Source organism: Hippocampus comes, unplaced genomic scaffold (genome assembly GCF_001891065.2).
Source record: "Hippocampus comes isolate QL1 unplaced genomic scaffold, H_comes_QL1_v1.1 scaffold25, whole genome shotgun sequence".
NCBI classification, from domain to species: Eukaryota; Metazoa; Chordata; class Actinopteri; order Syngnathiformes; family Syngnathidae; genus Hippocampus; species Hippocampus comes.
The window spans coordinates 610,230-622,798 of NW_017804844.1; the positions used below are offsets into that span (position 1 = coordinate 610,230).

At 45.9% G+C, this 12,569-nt stretch overlaps 1 protein-coding gene across 1 annotated transcript in view; it reads left to right on the forward strand.

The window, feature by feature from the left end:
* The first annotated feature begins 3,488 nt into the window (after positions 1 to 3,488).
* Positions 3,489 to 12,569, forward strand: part of LOC109518516 (cadherin-6-like) — a 40,670-nt gene continuing 31,589 nt past the window's right edge. Inside the window, exon 1 of the mRNA XM_019874396.1 lies at positions 3,489 to 3,689. The gene's annotated coding sequence lies outside the window, so the exon portion shown is untranslated. The remainder of the gene's footprint in view (positions 3,690 to 12,569) is intronic.

Below are 12,569 nucleotides of genomic sequence, written 5' to 3' on the forward strand. Positions count from 1 at the left end.
GCGTCTGAGAGATAAAGTGGAACACCAGAATAATACAACATTCCCCCAAGAACGCAGCCGGGGAAGAAAAACGGTGAAAGTCTACAAAACAAAACGTCTCACGTGTGTTGTGGACTTCCAATTTAGACATTTGGGTTGGGCGCCTGAACACTTTCACTGGCTAAAGTGTGGCTGTGAGTGATCCCTGATGTGGTGAACTTCTTTTTACACTTGCATGAGAAATGCACTCTAAAAAACAGTGGGTCAAAAATAACCCAATTTAAGTGAAATAAATTGACCAACCCGCTACTTGGGTCAATTTGACTGAACTTTCAGGGTTGTTTAGTCCAAAATGACCCTTTTTTGGGGGGCGGGGGGTCAAATTGACCCAAGTACTGGATCAGTCCATTTATTTGGACTCAAATGTTTTAGGAATTTATTTTTAATTCAAAAAAATATCTTGATTAAATTAGAACTAAAATGATGAATTTATTTAATTACTGATTTAATTCCAAATTTATTTAATTACTTGAATGTTTTGGTTTTTACCCAAAAGTAAAACATTGTATTGTTTTGGATGATGGAAACGATTTTGTTGAGTCCCTCGTGAGGGTAGTAACCTTATTTATGTCCTTTATAAAATGAAGGTTATAGAAATTTAATTTCCATGTTCTATTTTGGGGGGAGGGGGGCGGAGGAGTTTAGAGCAGGTTCCACTGACCCAAGAGTGCCGTTGCTAAGAAACAAACACAATGGGAAGGTTAAAACACGGCCTGCGCAGTTAATAAAAGATGAAAAATGGTGACAGTGTGACCCTGGGAAAAGACTCTTTGTGTTTACATGATTTCACGTGGGACAATTTGATTGTGGGTTGTGTTTATTGTTCGCCGCCGATCCGGATCGGGCCCAAAATTCCCTCCAACGGGAAGCGGCCTTGAACTCTGGTCAGGCGTTCCCGTCGTCTGAGTCACCGCGCGGCCGTCGCGTGTCGGGGTTGTCGTCTTCGGAGGCTGATTCTCCTGACGTTGATGCTGGCTAAGTGCTCGCTTGGAGAGATTCCAAATGTTCCAGGTATGAAAGTCAAGATACCGGCGATCAACGTTAACTTTTGACCTCATTTGTCAGGACACGACACGCCTCGCGCTTCACAACATGACTCGCAATCCAGATCGGATCCAGAATGGAACATTTACTTGAGGGTTACCATGGGAAATCCCCGTTAGGATGAAGATTTGTTTTCCCACGGGAATTTGAATGAAAGTCCGAATTATTTTTGTTGTTGTTTTGATGCTGTTATGTCAACCAAAATTAGATCCAGATTCAATTTGGTGTCAATCACCGAGTGGCATTGTCCAGAAAAAAAGTTAAACCGGTTCAGACTGCTCACACTTGAAAATAACTGAATTTTTTTCATCCAGATCGGATTCAGAATTGAAAACTTGACTTTCCAACGGGAAAGAGATACCGAAGATCGTTTAGCTGAGTCATTCACGCTGTGCTGTCAAGCTGATTTTGATCCGGATTCAATTCGGTTTCAACCACCTAGTGCCATTGTCCAGAATTTAAACCGCTTCAACCTGTGCACACTTCAACAAGGGAATTTCCTCATCCAAATAAGGATTCAGAATTGAACGCTTGACTTTCCATCGGGAAAGATCATTTTGCTCGGTCATTCAGACGCTGCGATGCCAAACTAATTTTGATCCAGATTTCATTCATCGAGTGCCAATGTACAGAAAAACACTGAACCACAAAATCACTGGCGAGAATGCCGAAGCCTTGGCGGAGGTCCGCTCCCCGAAACTTCCCCCCCGGCCGACTTGCGGAAAAATGATCTTCCCTATCTGTGCAGTCAATGAAGTAAGTTGTCGCCGCGCATCTCTAAATCTCGACTTCATTATGCCACACGTAACACAACTTAATGACTTTGCTTTCTTGTGATAATAGCATTCCTTATCTTGTCATCGGGAAGCAACACTTTCCAAAGGAATCACACCTACGCCGTCTGATCCCCGCCGCAGATATCTGCGCTTCCCATCGGGTGAAATTACATTTGATAATTTCATTAAAAAAAAAAAAATACAATCACTTGTGTATTATTAAATGTGGGTCCAATTTATGTGGCTAACAGCAAAATGTTACGTTTTCTTTTCCTTGTCAAATTTCGCAGCTCCATATCTGCGTCGCAAAACAGTTCTCCCGCACAGCAGCAATCGTTGAGGTCGCACGTGGTCGATTGTTGAAAACATCACAATACTCCCCCCAACCTCATTTCCATCCACAACTTGTTCCGCTCATAAACATTTTATTTCTAGTCCACTAAGAGAGCGCTTAAGAGTTCATTACATGTATATGTCCACACGCACGCACGCACGCACACACACACACACACACACACACACACACACACACACACACACACACACACACACACACACACACACACACACACAAGAGATTAGAGGGCAGTAATCTGGTGGAGGCAGCGCACTGGATGAAGCAGTGATGAGCTGCATTAGTTTGATTACTCTCTAACCCAGCAGTTTACATGTTGGGTCGCTAATCTGATTTCTGGCCGGCACACCCGTGCCTCGTCACCCCCGTCATCGGCCTCCCGAAATGAAAGCAGCCTGACTGTAAACATCGCTAAAGACGCAAACAAAGACATTGACCCGCGGCGATTGCAAAGTGGCGAAATTGGTCAAACCAAAGGAGTCCGAGTAGGCAACCCTGAGGAATGCCATCCATAACTGAAACAAGCTGCTCAATAAAAGTTAGTGGAGCACTTTAATTGGTTCGATTCAATCAAGCTACAGGGAAAGATCGTAATCTGTGCTGATTTTTTTGGTGGCCGTTTCCTCGTGTTGTGGAACAAACAAATATCATGAAAACATTAACTGTCACGGTCATGTTGGGTGAAGGACCCAAACGCAGGCGGGCAGGGATGCAGGGTGTCAATTTCTTCACAAGGGAAAGCTCGAAATACAATAGCAACAAAGTTACCAAAAACAACAACAACAAAGGCAAGTAACAAAGAAACCAGCTTTACCAGCACAGGTGGAAACAAAATCCAAAGGACACACACGGCTAAATATAATCCAAACAAGCACAAATCTTGACACGAGCATCCAAAATAGTACAAATTACTGTCCCCAATGAAAAACCATTACTTTTTGTAGGTTTCAAATTAAAAAAAAAAAAACAACCCACAACTAACAAAATTAAAGGACTTGCGTCTTTTGAGTGTTTTTTTTTTTAATTGCAAATGTTTTGACCCAACTGATTATACGAGAGGAATTCAAGAAAAATACACACGTGAGAGAAAGAAAAGAGACTGGTGACATTTAGCAAGTGGCTTGTTGCTTCTCAGGAACACATGAAATGAGAGCGAAAGTCGCGTTCAACTTGGAACGCCGTCATTTTTTTTTCTCTCCCTCCCCCCGTCCCTTCTCTTCCCCCTCCGCCTCCTCCTCCTCCTCTTCCTCCATCCCTCTTTCAGTCACCCCCTCTCTCCCCGCCGCCTGGTGCCGGGGACTCGACAGCCAATGGGCGGCTGGCGTCCCCTCAGCCTCCGTGTCATCCGCACAGCGAGGACGCAGTTGCTGCGGACGCGCGGCCGACGTCGGCCGCTCTCAATCGGATACTCTCCCCGCCCGCTTCTCTTCCAGCCTGACGTCCCCGCCGCCGCGGCTCCCCCCCGCCGTGCCCAGGTGAGACGCTCTCGTTTCGGCTTTGTTTGTGTGTGCTCGCGTCGGTCAGGCCTGGCGTTATGATTACGCGCTGCTGCCGGGGTGGGGGGTGGGGGGTAAGTCTCATCATCGGGCTTGTGTAACAAAAAGACCTCGTTCGGGATCATCGGCAAAATAACTTGAAGCTTTTTTTTTTTAGTTTAATTGAAACTTTCACTTCACCCGCGACTCTCCCCAACGAAACTGATTCCCGAGTAGCTGCGCGGCTCGTCGATGACACACAAGTCCGACTTTGTGCTCTTTTATCGCGCGGGGGGGAACTTCGTATCGCGCAGCCTGGGTCACATCCACTGATCGCCGCCCCCCCCTAACCGGGGGGTGCTCCGTTCCTCCTAACCGGCCCTCCTGCAGCGAGGGTGCGACGCTCCGTTGCAGGCGGAGCCCGCTGACGCGATGCGGTGGCCTGTTTGTTTGTTTCGTCTTTTTTTGTTTGTTGACTGGCGTCCAGTTTGGACTGGGAAAATTCGATTTTCAGAGTCGAATGAAACACACAGCTAAGCATTGAAAAGTGATGTTCGGTGTGATTAAATATATTTTTATCTAAAAACTGGCCGCAGCGGAAGTTTCAGGGAAGCGGCATGGTGCGGAGGGCTTTTCTCCATGCCGCTTGCAGGTGGTAACTTTCACCCCCCCGCCCCACCCCCTGGTGGGGTTGCGACTGTGAAGATGAATTTGGGATTGCGATTTGGTGCGGCACACACTGACACACTAATGAGGACTGGACACATGCTGGACTATATCCTCAGCTCCTCCTCGCCCTGGTGCGGACACAAGTTGCCTGTTGTGGAGCTGCCCATGGCCAGCAGCCCGGGGAGAGGAAACGAGCGCGAGTAGGGGGGGCAGGCGCAGAGCGCGGGTTGCGCCGGTTTGATGCCTGCACATAAAAGCGGGCGCAGTGGAATCGGAGGCTGATCAAAGACGAGTGGGGGAACACGGCAGGTGCTGAATATTTAAGGGGGCTGCAAATAGCACAGGCTCATATGGGCACGTTGGGTCCAGAGTGTGTGTGTGTGTGTGTGTGTATGTATAGATACAGTAGGTGTGTGTAAGCGAGAAAAACTGATGTGACAAGCGGGGACTGGAAACAACAAAGCGCCATCGGAGCCATTTGCATCCTTTAGAGCAGATTTTAAAAGACACCATGTTCACTTTGCATCTTATCTCGCCAACTCAGCAGATTAGGTTTCCAAAGAAAAGGTCTCCATCTGCCCGTCCCCCATTGCCCCCCTACCCAAAAAAAAAACCGCTGACCCCAACTTGATGATGTTATGTGCGCTCCAGATGGGCCACGTCGTTTGCGATGATGGCCGATGTTCTTTCCGCCGCACCGCCGCTCCGTGGCCCGACATCTGAAGCTAATAACGTCAAAAATCCCAGCGGCCGCCGCCCGTCACCCCGTGGGGGAGAATTCAGCCCCCCCCACCACCCACCCCTGACTTTTCTGGAGCGAGTGGATGGTGATTCTTTTGGAGACGTAAATAGCCCCTTCAGGCAGCGAGCTTGTTTTCAGAAATATCCGGTCTTAGCTTAGCAACTGAAAGGCGGATTTCGGGGTGTGGCCTTTGGCTCTGAACACGTGAGACGCGCGCCATTTTTCGATATCATTCAAGTTTTGACAATGACTCGACGAAAGGTCAGCACAAAAGGTCACATTTCGAAAGCAAAGAAATTTTGCTTTATTAACATTTCGTACCAAAAGTCACACTGGGCTTTTGTGAGAAATTTCAAGCGTGACGGTTTTCATTGGTTGTCAGAACTGTACACGCTGAACACAAATAAATAAACAAAACAGCGCCACCATGTGACAAAGAGGAAGAGTCTCGGTGTCCGAAGTTTGAAGCGAAGTCAACTTGTCGACTTTTGAAAGCGTTTTACTCAATAGCTAGAAAACAACATCACCATGTGACGGATTGCTGAGGAAAAATAGTAGCGCAGCCGAGCTGGACTTGTGTGAAAAATTCCATGCCGGGCTGACTTATGAGGTGTCAGTTGTGCAACTTTGGCATTATTTTAAAAAAAACAACAACAACAACAGTAGCAGCAGCACCATATGACTGATTGTTGAGACAAGGGCAACACATCTGGACTGGCTTTGTGTGAGAAATGTCAAGCTAGCCTGGCTTATGAAATGTGAATGGTAAAACTTTTGGAGCCCAAAAAAAAAAAGCAGTCCCACAATGTGACTGATTGTTGAGAAAACAGTCGCACACCCGAGCTGCGATGAGGTGGGAATCCACCGTGTCGCGGTTTGCTGACCAAAACGAGAGCACACCCACGCATCTTTTTGAATTAGCGATCCATGCTGTGCTAAAGTTGTTCCCGTAGAGTTGAAGTCATGTGGATACTTTTGTTCTAAGCTTGCTCGACTTCTGCGGTCGCAAAATTTTGCAACATTGGAGCTTCAAAAAAAAGAAAGAAAAAAAAAAAAAGTGCCACCGCACAAAACAATAAAACACCGACTCAGTAAGGGATGCGTGTTAGGCTAAAATTACGCGTTTCTGCATCCAAAAGCTCAAGAGGAATCGCGTAGACAATGAGGGTGTTTTTTTTCAAGCTAACTTGACTTGTGGTGTATCAAAATTGTGTAACACTGGAGCTTAAAAAAATAAAAAATACCCCCCAAAAAAGTGCCATTGTGTAACAGTTTGCTGAGGAAAAACATCAATAAGCTAGCTTGCCATGTGTCGGACCGCTGAGTAAAACAATCGCACACCCGAGACCATAGGGATGGCTATTTTGCTAAGAATGTTGTGGGCGCGCATGCAATGCTTCATGCATGAAGATTTTTTTTTTCCAACCCATCTGGAGATGTGTGGTCTGATAATTGTGTAACTTTGGAGCTAAATAACATGTCGTTGGGTGACAGTTTGCTGAGAATAACAATAATGCACGCAGTATGCTAGGAATGCACCTTTTGTTCAAATTATGTGTTGCACAGAGATTTTTTTTTTTCAAGCTAACTTGCGAACAAAATGGTGTCATTTTAGATTCCCAAAAACCAGAACCAGCATGTTACAGACTACCGAAAAACACAATAGCGCACCCGATACGCTAGCAATGCACAGTTCGCCCAAAATGATGCCCCTTTGGAGCAACGAATGAACAGCTTCTCCCTGAGACTTTTGTGTCAAACCTTGGCGATGCTTTTCTTTCAACCGTGGCACACTTGCCTCATTGCGCGGCCGCCATTTTTGTTTGCTCTCAACTCGTCGTCACGCGACCACAAGAGAGGGCCCGACTCTCACCCCCGCGATTTCTTACCACGCCCCCCACTTTTCTCCACCCGGCCTGGAAAGCTTCTGTTTTCCGTTAGGCCCGCCATCGGCTCGACTTGATGCATTTATGAATTTCGCCTTTGCCGCGAGAACTTGACGGCGATGTGGCCGCAACGGCTTCTGCTGAGGGGATTTCGAGGCTGGATGGAGGCCAAGACAACGGCTCAACGGCGAGTCCGCCTAAATCCCAATGCCCCCCCCCTTCCAAAAAAAAAAAAAGCCTCATTTGTCTCCCCATGTGGTAAAAAGATAAACATGCACGGATCCCACCATTCACACCTAGCTCAACAATGCCTCATTAGCTCTCCTGCTTTGTGGCGCACTTACGTTCAAGTCCTAAATCTATTTCCAAAGAGACTGGCTGGAGAGAGAGTGTGTGTGTGCATGCGTGTGTGTGTGTGTGTGTGTGTGTGTGTGTGTGCACGCTCAGTGCCGGCGAAAGCTGGCAGGATCGAGCAGATGCCGTCAATTGAAAGAGTTCCACTCATGGAAAACGTCTGGAAGATAATGCAATGAGCTGGGATAATGTCATGCTGTATGTTGCTGTCAAGTCGCTTTAGCGTTAGCATTTAGGATTGATTTCTACATCTCGGGGAGCAGGCTGATTTTTTTTTTCCTGAACATATAAAGCACTTGGAGTTAAGTTTTTCTTTTTGAATAGAAAATGCTCCATGAAAAAGTTGAACGCAAGTATGGCAAAAAAATAAAAATTAAAAATTGTGGAAATAATGTGCATGGAAGCGGTCATATTTGCTCAGGTAAAAAGTTGGAGTCCCTCAAGAAGAACGTTTTGTTTTATTTTGTGAAATAAGAAAAGACCAAAAAATTAAATAATCAATTTCAAAGAATGACACTACTTTTTTAAAGTTTTAATTAAAAAAAAGACAATTTTACAAGAATTAAATCTTACTTACAAAAATAAAGTAGATTTTTCTTCAAGATTATTGAGACAAATTTTCGATGAAATAAATAAGCCAAATTTTTTTGAGAATAAAGGTGATTCATAATGTTATCTTCTTCTTCTTCTTCTCCTTTCGGCACGTCCCTATTCAGGGGTCGCCACAGCGAGTCAGTAATTTCCATCCGCCCCTGTAAACCGTCCTACCAACTCGCATGGTCGTCTTGGCAAAAGTTTTACGCCGGATGCCATTCCTGACGCAACCCTCCCCATTTCTCCGGGCTTGGGACCGGCACTGGGGAACAGTGCACCCCCAGGGGAGGGCACTGCCCCCCAGCGGCTGGGTTTGATTCATAATGTTATAGTTAAAAAAAAAAATTCTGAGAAAAATGTTTATGAATGTTATGGGAATAAGTCAGATTTTTTTTCTTTAAAGATATGGTTGTATTTTTGCTGAGGTCATTTGTAATTCGGATAGTTGTCTTTTGTTCAAAAAACTTTTTTTTTCGGGGAAAAAAATTTTAATATTTTAGGAAAAAAAAAGTAAAATTTTTTGGGGGGAAAAATATTTTTTTTTCACGTCATAGTCCACAACGAATCAGAGAACTGTAAATGCCAAACAGTTCGCAATGGTTTCATCACAGGCGTTGGCCAAAATAGTGTAACAGTGGGTCCATTTCTGGCCCCGGCGCCGCCTACTGAGTAGCCCGCATGCACAATGGAAGAATTGAAGATGAACGTTTGTCTTTACAGTCGCTTTGGAGGATGCACTCACTTTGGATTTTTGTTTTCTTTTGGGTGGGAGGTGGCAACGTGCTGCCAATGTTGAAGAAGTGGCTGCCAATAGCCAACCCCCCCGCAACACCCCCCGCACACTCTGGACGAGCGCCACGCGCGTTTCTAATTATGAGTGTGAGCGTCCCAACTTGCACACCGACTGTCAGCCGGGCTGCCGGTCTTCTCAGGTGCAAGACGCGTCAACAAACTTGGCGCGAGGCAAAATGTCCCGAAAACATCTCAGACAAAAAAAATGGATGCTTTTTTTTTTTTTTTTTTTTGAGTCACTGCACAAACTTGTCATGACAAATAAATGATTTTGTTCGGCATTTTAAAGCAAGTTTTAATGATTGCGTTTGTCATGGTGGGTACTTAGTTCTCGGCCCATTCTCACGCAATGGACTAATCCACCTCCTGACTGCACAAATGTAGGCGACATTTTCTCTGTGGAGCAAAGGAGATGAAGACATTTTTTTTAAAGTCATAATCTAACAAGAATAACGTGTTTTTTTACATAGAAAGTAAGAAAAGTTTTTGCGGGAAGAAATTGTCCATTTTCAGCGAGAGGTTTTATTACTGTATATTATTTCTTTTTTTTTTTTAAATCAAAATTGGGGTTTTTTTTCCAAAATAGTAGAAACCGAAGGAGGACAAAGTTTTTTTTTTTGTTTACATTAAAGTTGTATTTTTGCTGATTAAAGTTGCAATCTCAGGGTATAGTTTATGTTTTTCCCCCCCAAAAAAGAACACAATCGTAGGAGAATTAAGTCACAGGAAATTTTAACCTTATTTATTTTATTTATTTTTTGAGATAAAAACTTTTCTTCTTTTTTTTTTTTTTCCCTCGAAAAAGTCTTCCGAAGGTGCAGGAAAGCTTCTTTTCCAACTATGAGGCGAGTCACTTCCCTCAAGGAGACTGAGCATCCGTCTGTCTTCCGTTTGAGGTGAAATCGATTTTTTGACCCGGCGACGCACGTGTGTGTGTTGCGGGGGGGTTGCGGGGGGGCTTTTGGATTGGATTTGGAATGAAATCCCTTATATCCAACGCGCGCGCGTGTGTGTGTGTGTGTGTGTGTGTGTGTGTGTGTGTGTGTCTGCACGGTAATAATCTAATAGTGGGAATCACGGATCCAGATCACTATCAAAATCTAATCAAGTCTGGCAAGGCTGCGGGCACGTCTGCGGCTCGCGTTTGCATGCTTCCTGCTGAGCGGCAGAGGTGACCACGGCGCGTGCAAATCAACTCAGAAAAATTACCTTTCCCCAAATTGGAACATTTTGCTTCGGTGAAGTCCGGTTGACGTGACGGAAATAGACCTGGTTTTTATTATTATTATTATTATCTTTTTTTTTTTTTTAATGACTCTTGAAAATGATTTTTTCAACTGCTCATGTTGAGATTTTTAATATAAGCAACATTAGTCGGCCTTCGAAATGATTCAAGCAACGGTTTCAAGGCGGGGTAGGGTTTTAAATAGAGGTTAGGGATTGGAACAAATTAGGGGTTCAAGCTTGTGTTAGGGTTAGATTAGGTTTGATATATTTTTTTTTTTTCTGAATAACAGGGTTTGGATTTCAAGTTACAGTTTTAAGACAAGATTAGTGTTTGAAAGAAAGGTTTCAAACAAAGGTTTGGATTTTAAATTCAGGTCTTAAATGCGTTTTAAGTGAGGGTGACCAAAAAGAGTTTAAAGTCAGAGTTTTGGTTTGTGGGTTTGAATTAGGGGTGTGAGACCGGGTTCGATTTTCAAGGCACGATTGGGTCAACATTCAGCGGATTTCACGCGCAAGTTAACTCAATGTGCTTCACAAAATTAAAAGTCGAACATTTAAGTCATGGTAAAGGCTTCAAGAAAAGTTCCAGGGGTCAAATTTGGATTTGGAACCTGGATTAGGGTTTCAAAAAAGAGTCGCGATTTTAAATTTTGGTTTGGAAAAGAAAAGGTTTGAAATGCGTCGGAGGATTTCAAGCAAGGATGATGCTTTAATGTGTGGGTTTTAAATTGGGATTTCAAGCCAGAATTCAGGTTTCAACGGACAGCTTCAAGCGGCAGTGAAACGAGGTTTTGACACTCTAGCGGTGTAACTCCATCCTTTAACTCTCTTCTCTGTTGTCCTTGCACCATGTTTGTGTGTACACAAGTGTGTGTGTGTGTGTGTGTGTGTTTTTAGATCATGTCCACAGAACACCCCCCCCCCACACTCCCCTTCCACCGGGTTCTTGTCGGTGCAAAGCCCCGCAGGCTTAAGCGGCCCGGCAGTGAGCGGACGGCGGGGGCCTCTAACGGCTGTCTGGGGTCCGGCCGCTCAATGTGACAGCCGGTTAATAAGCGAGCAAGCGAGCGCACGGCCGACGCGAGGGCACGGGAGGGAGCTGGCGCTTTGCGTTTGGGTGGCGGCGGTGAGGGCGGGGCGGAGTAATATTGACCGAGGGATGACAGCGGGCTAATAAGGGATCAGAGAGTCCACTATGAGCACAGCTGCACTGCGGAGAGTCACGTGACCGATGGGGGGGGGGGGGGGGGGGGGTGTGTGAACACACAACAGAGGAACAAACTACACAAACAGTCCAGTCTCCTACAAAAGGAAAGATGACGGAAGTACAACAGAGCACGAAAGCAACGCATTCTACCTGTATGTAATCAACTCTTCTCAAAAAAAAAAAAGCTCCTGCCTTTTTATGATTTTTTTAATTTATTTTTGAATATGAAAGGACTTTCTTGCGGCATCTTCCGTCACCGCTGCCTTGCCGAGCGGAGGGTAAAGGTGACCGAACTCAGACCTAAACCATTTTGAGCATCTCTTTCTGCCACAGCCTGTTTAGGTTGCAAACTGGTTGGGTGGCGGTGAAACACATGGATGCAATTTGGCCTCACCCTCCATCTTCTACGTTGCAAATTTGACACAGAAGACAAAACGCAGATGAATCAATCATCGATTGGTCAGGTCTGTGTTGCCAATCGCGATGCCACCCGCCACAACGGCAGCTGCCCGTTGAAGCCGCAAACTCGTCGGGCTGCAACGGGCGGTGCATTACGTTGCACGGGATGGACAAAATTCCGATGAATCATCAATCGATTGGTCATGCCTGCCTGCCGTGTGCGGTCACGATGCTGAAGGTCGTCGCTTCGGACGCCACAAAGTATACGTGTGTGCGCGCGCGCGTGATTTGGCTTGTGCTCTGCAGCGGCCCCGCAGGAGGAATGACGGGCGTTATTGCAGATGACAGAAACACTGCAGCTTTTAAAAATAAAGAATAAAAAAAGTCTTATCCCTGCTTGGCTTGCGGGGAGGAGGAGGGGTTGGCTGTCTTGGTGCGCACACTTCCTCCCCCCCGGGGCCTGTCACCCCTCCTCCTGTGGATAATGGCCTCCTGTCTATTTCCTGAATGATATCTGGATTCCACTGTGTGCACAAAAAGCCTTTGTGACTTTCTTCTTATCATTTTTTTCTTCCTGTAAATGAACAGGCGGCACATCAGCAAAGCTCCTATTTTTATTTTTATTTTTTTTCTTTCAAACCCCGCCGTTCTCCCGAGTGAAAGAGGCACACCGGGCGTCATTGTGGGCTCCCTCTCCACCATGACTGCGCTTCGCTGACAAGCCAGGAAATAAAATGGAAGGCGCGGCAAACAAACTACCTGTCGAATGGCAGCGCGGTGACACGCGCGGGCAGGGCGCCGATGCGCACATCTGTGCTAATAATAGCAAGCTAGCGCGCGCGCACAAACCCGTGCCGGGCGGGGGCGTCGAAAGCTGTCCGCTTTGAGGGAAGGTCATTCTCGGAGGTGCCGTGACGCACCGGTTCGATGGCAACGTGTGACAAATGGATGTTTGGGGGTCTCGCAGGCCTCCAATTACGCTTTGACGGCATAGTCGTGGGCGGGGGGGG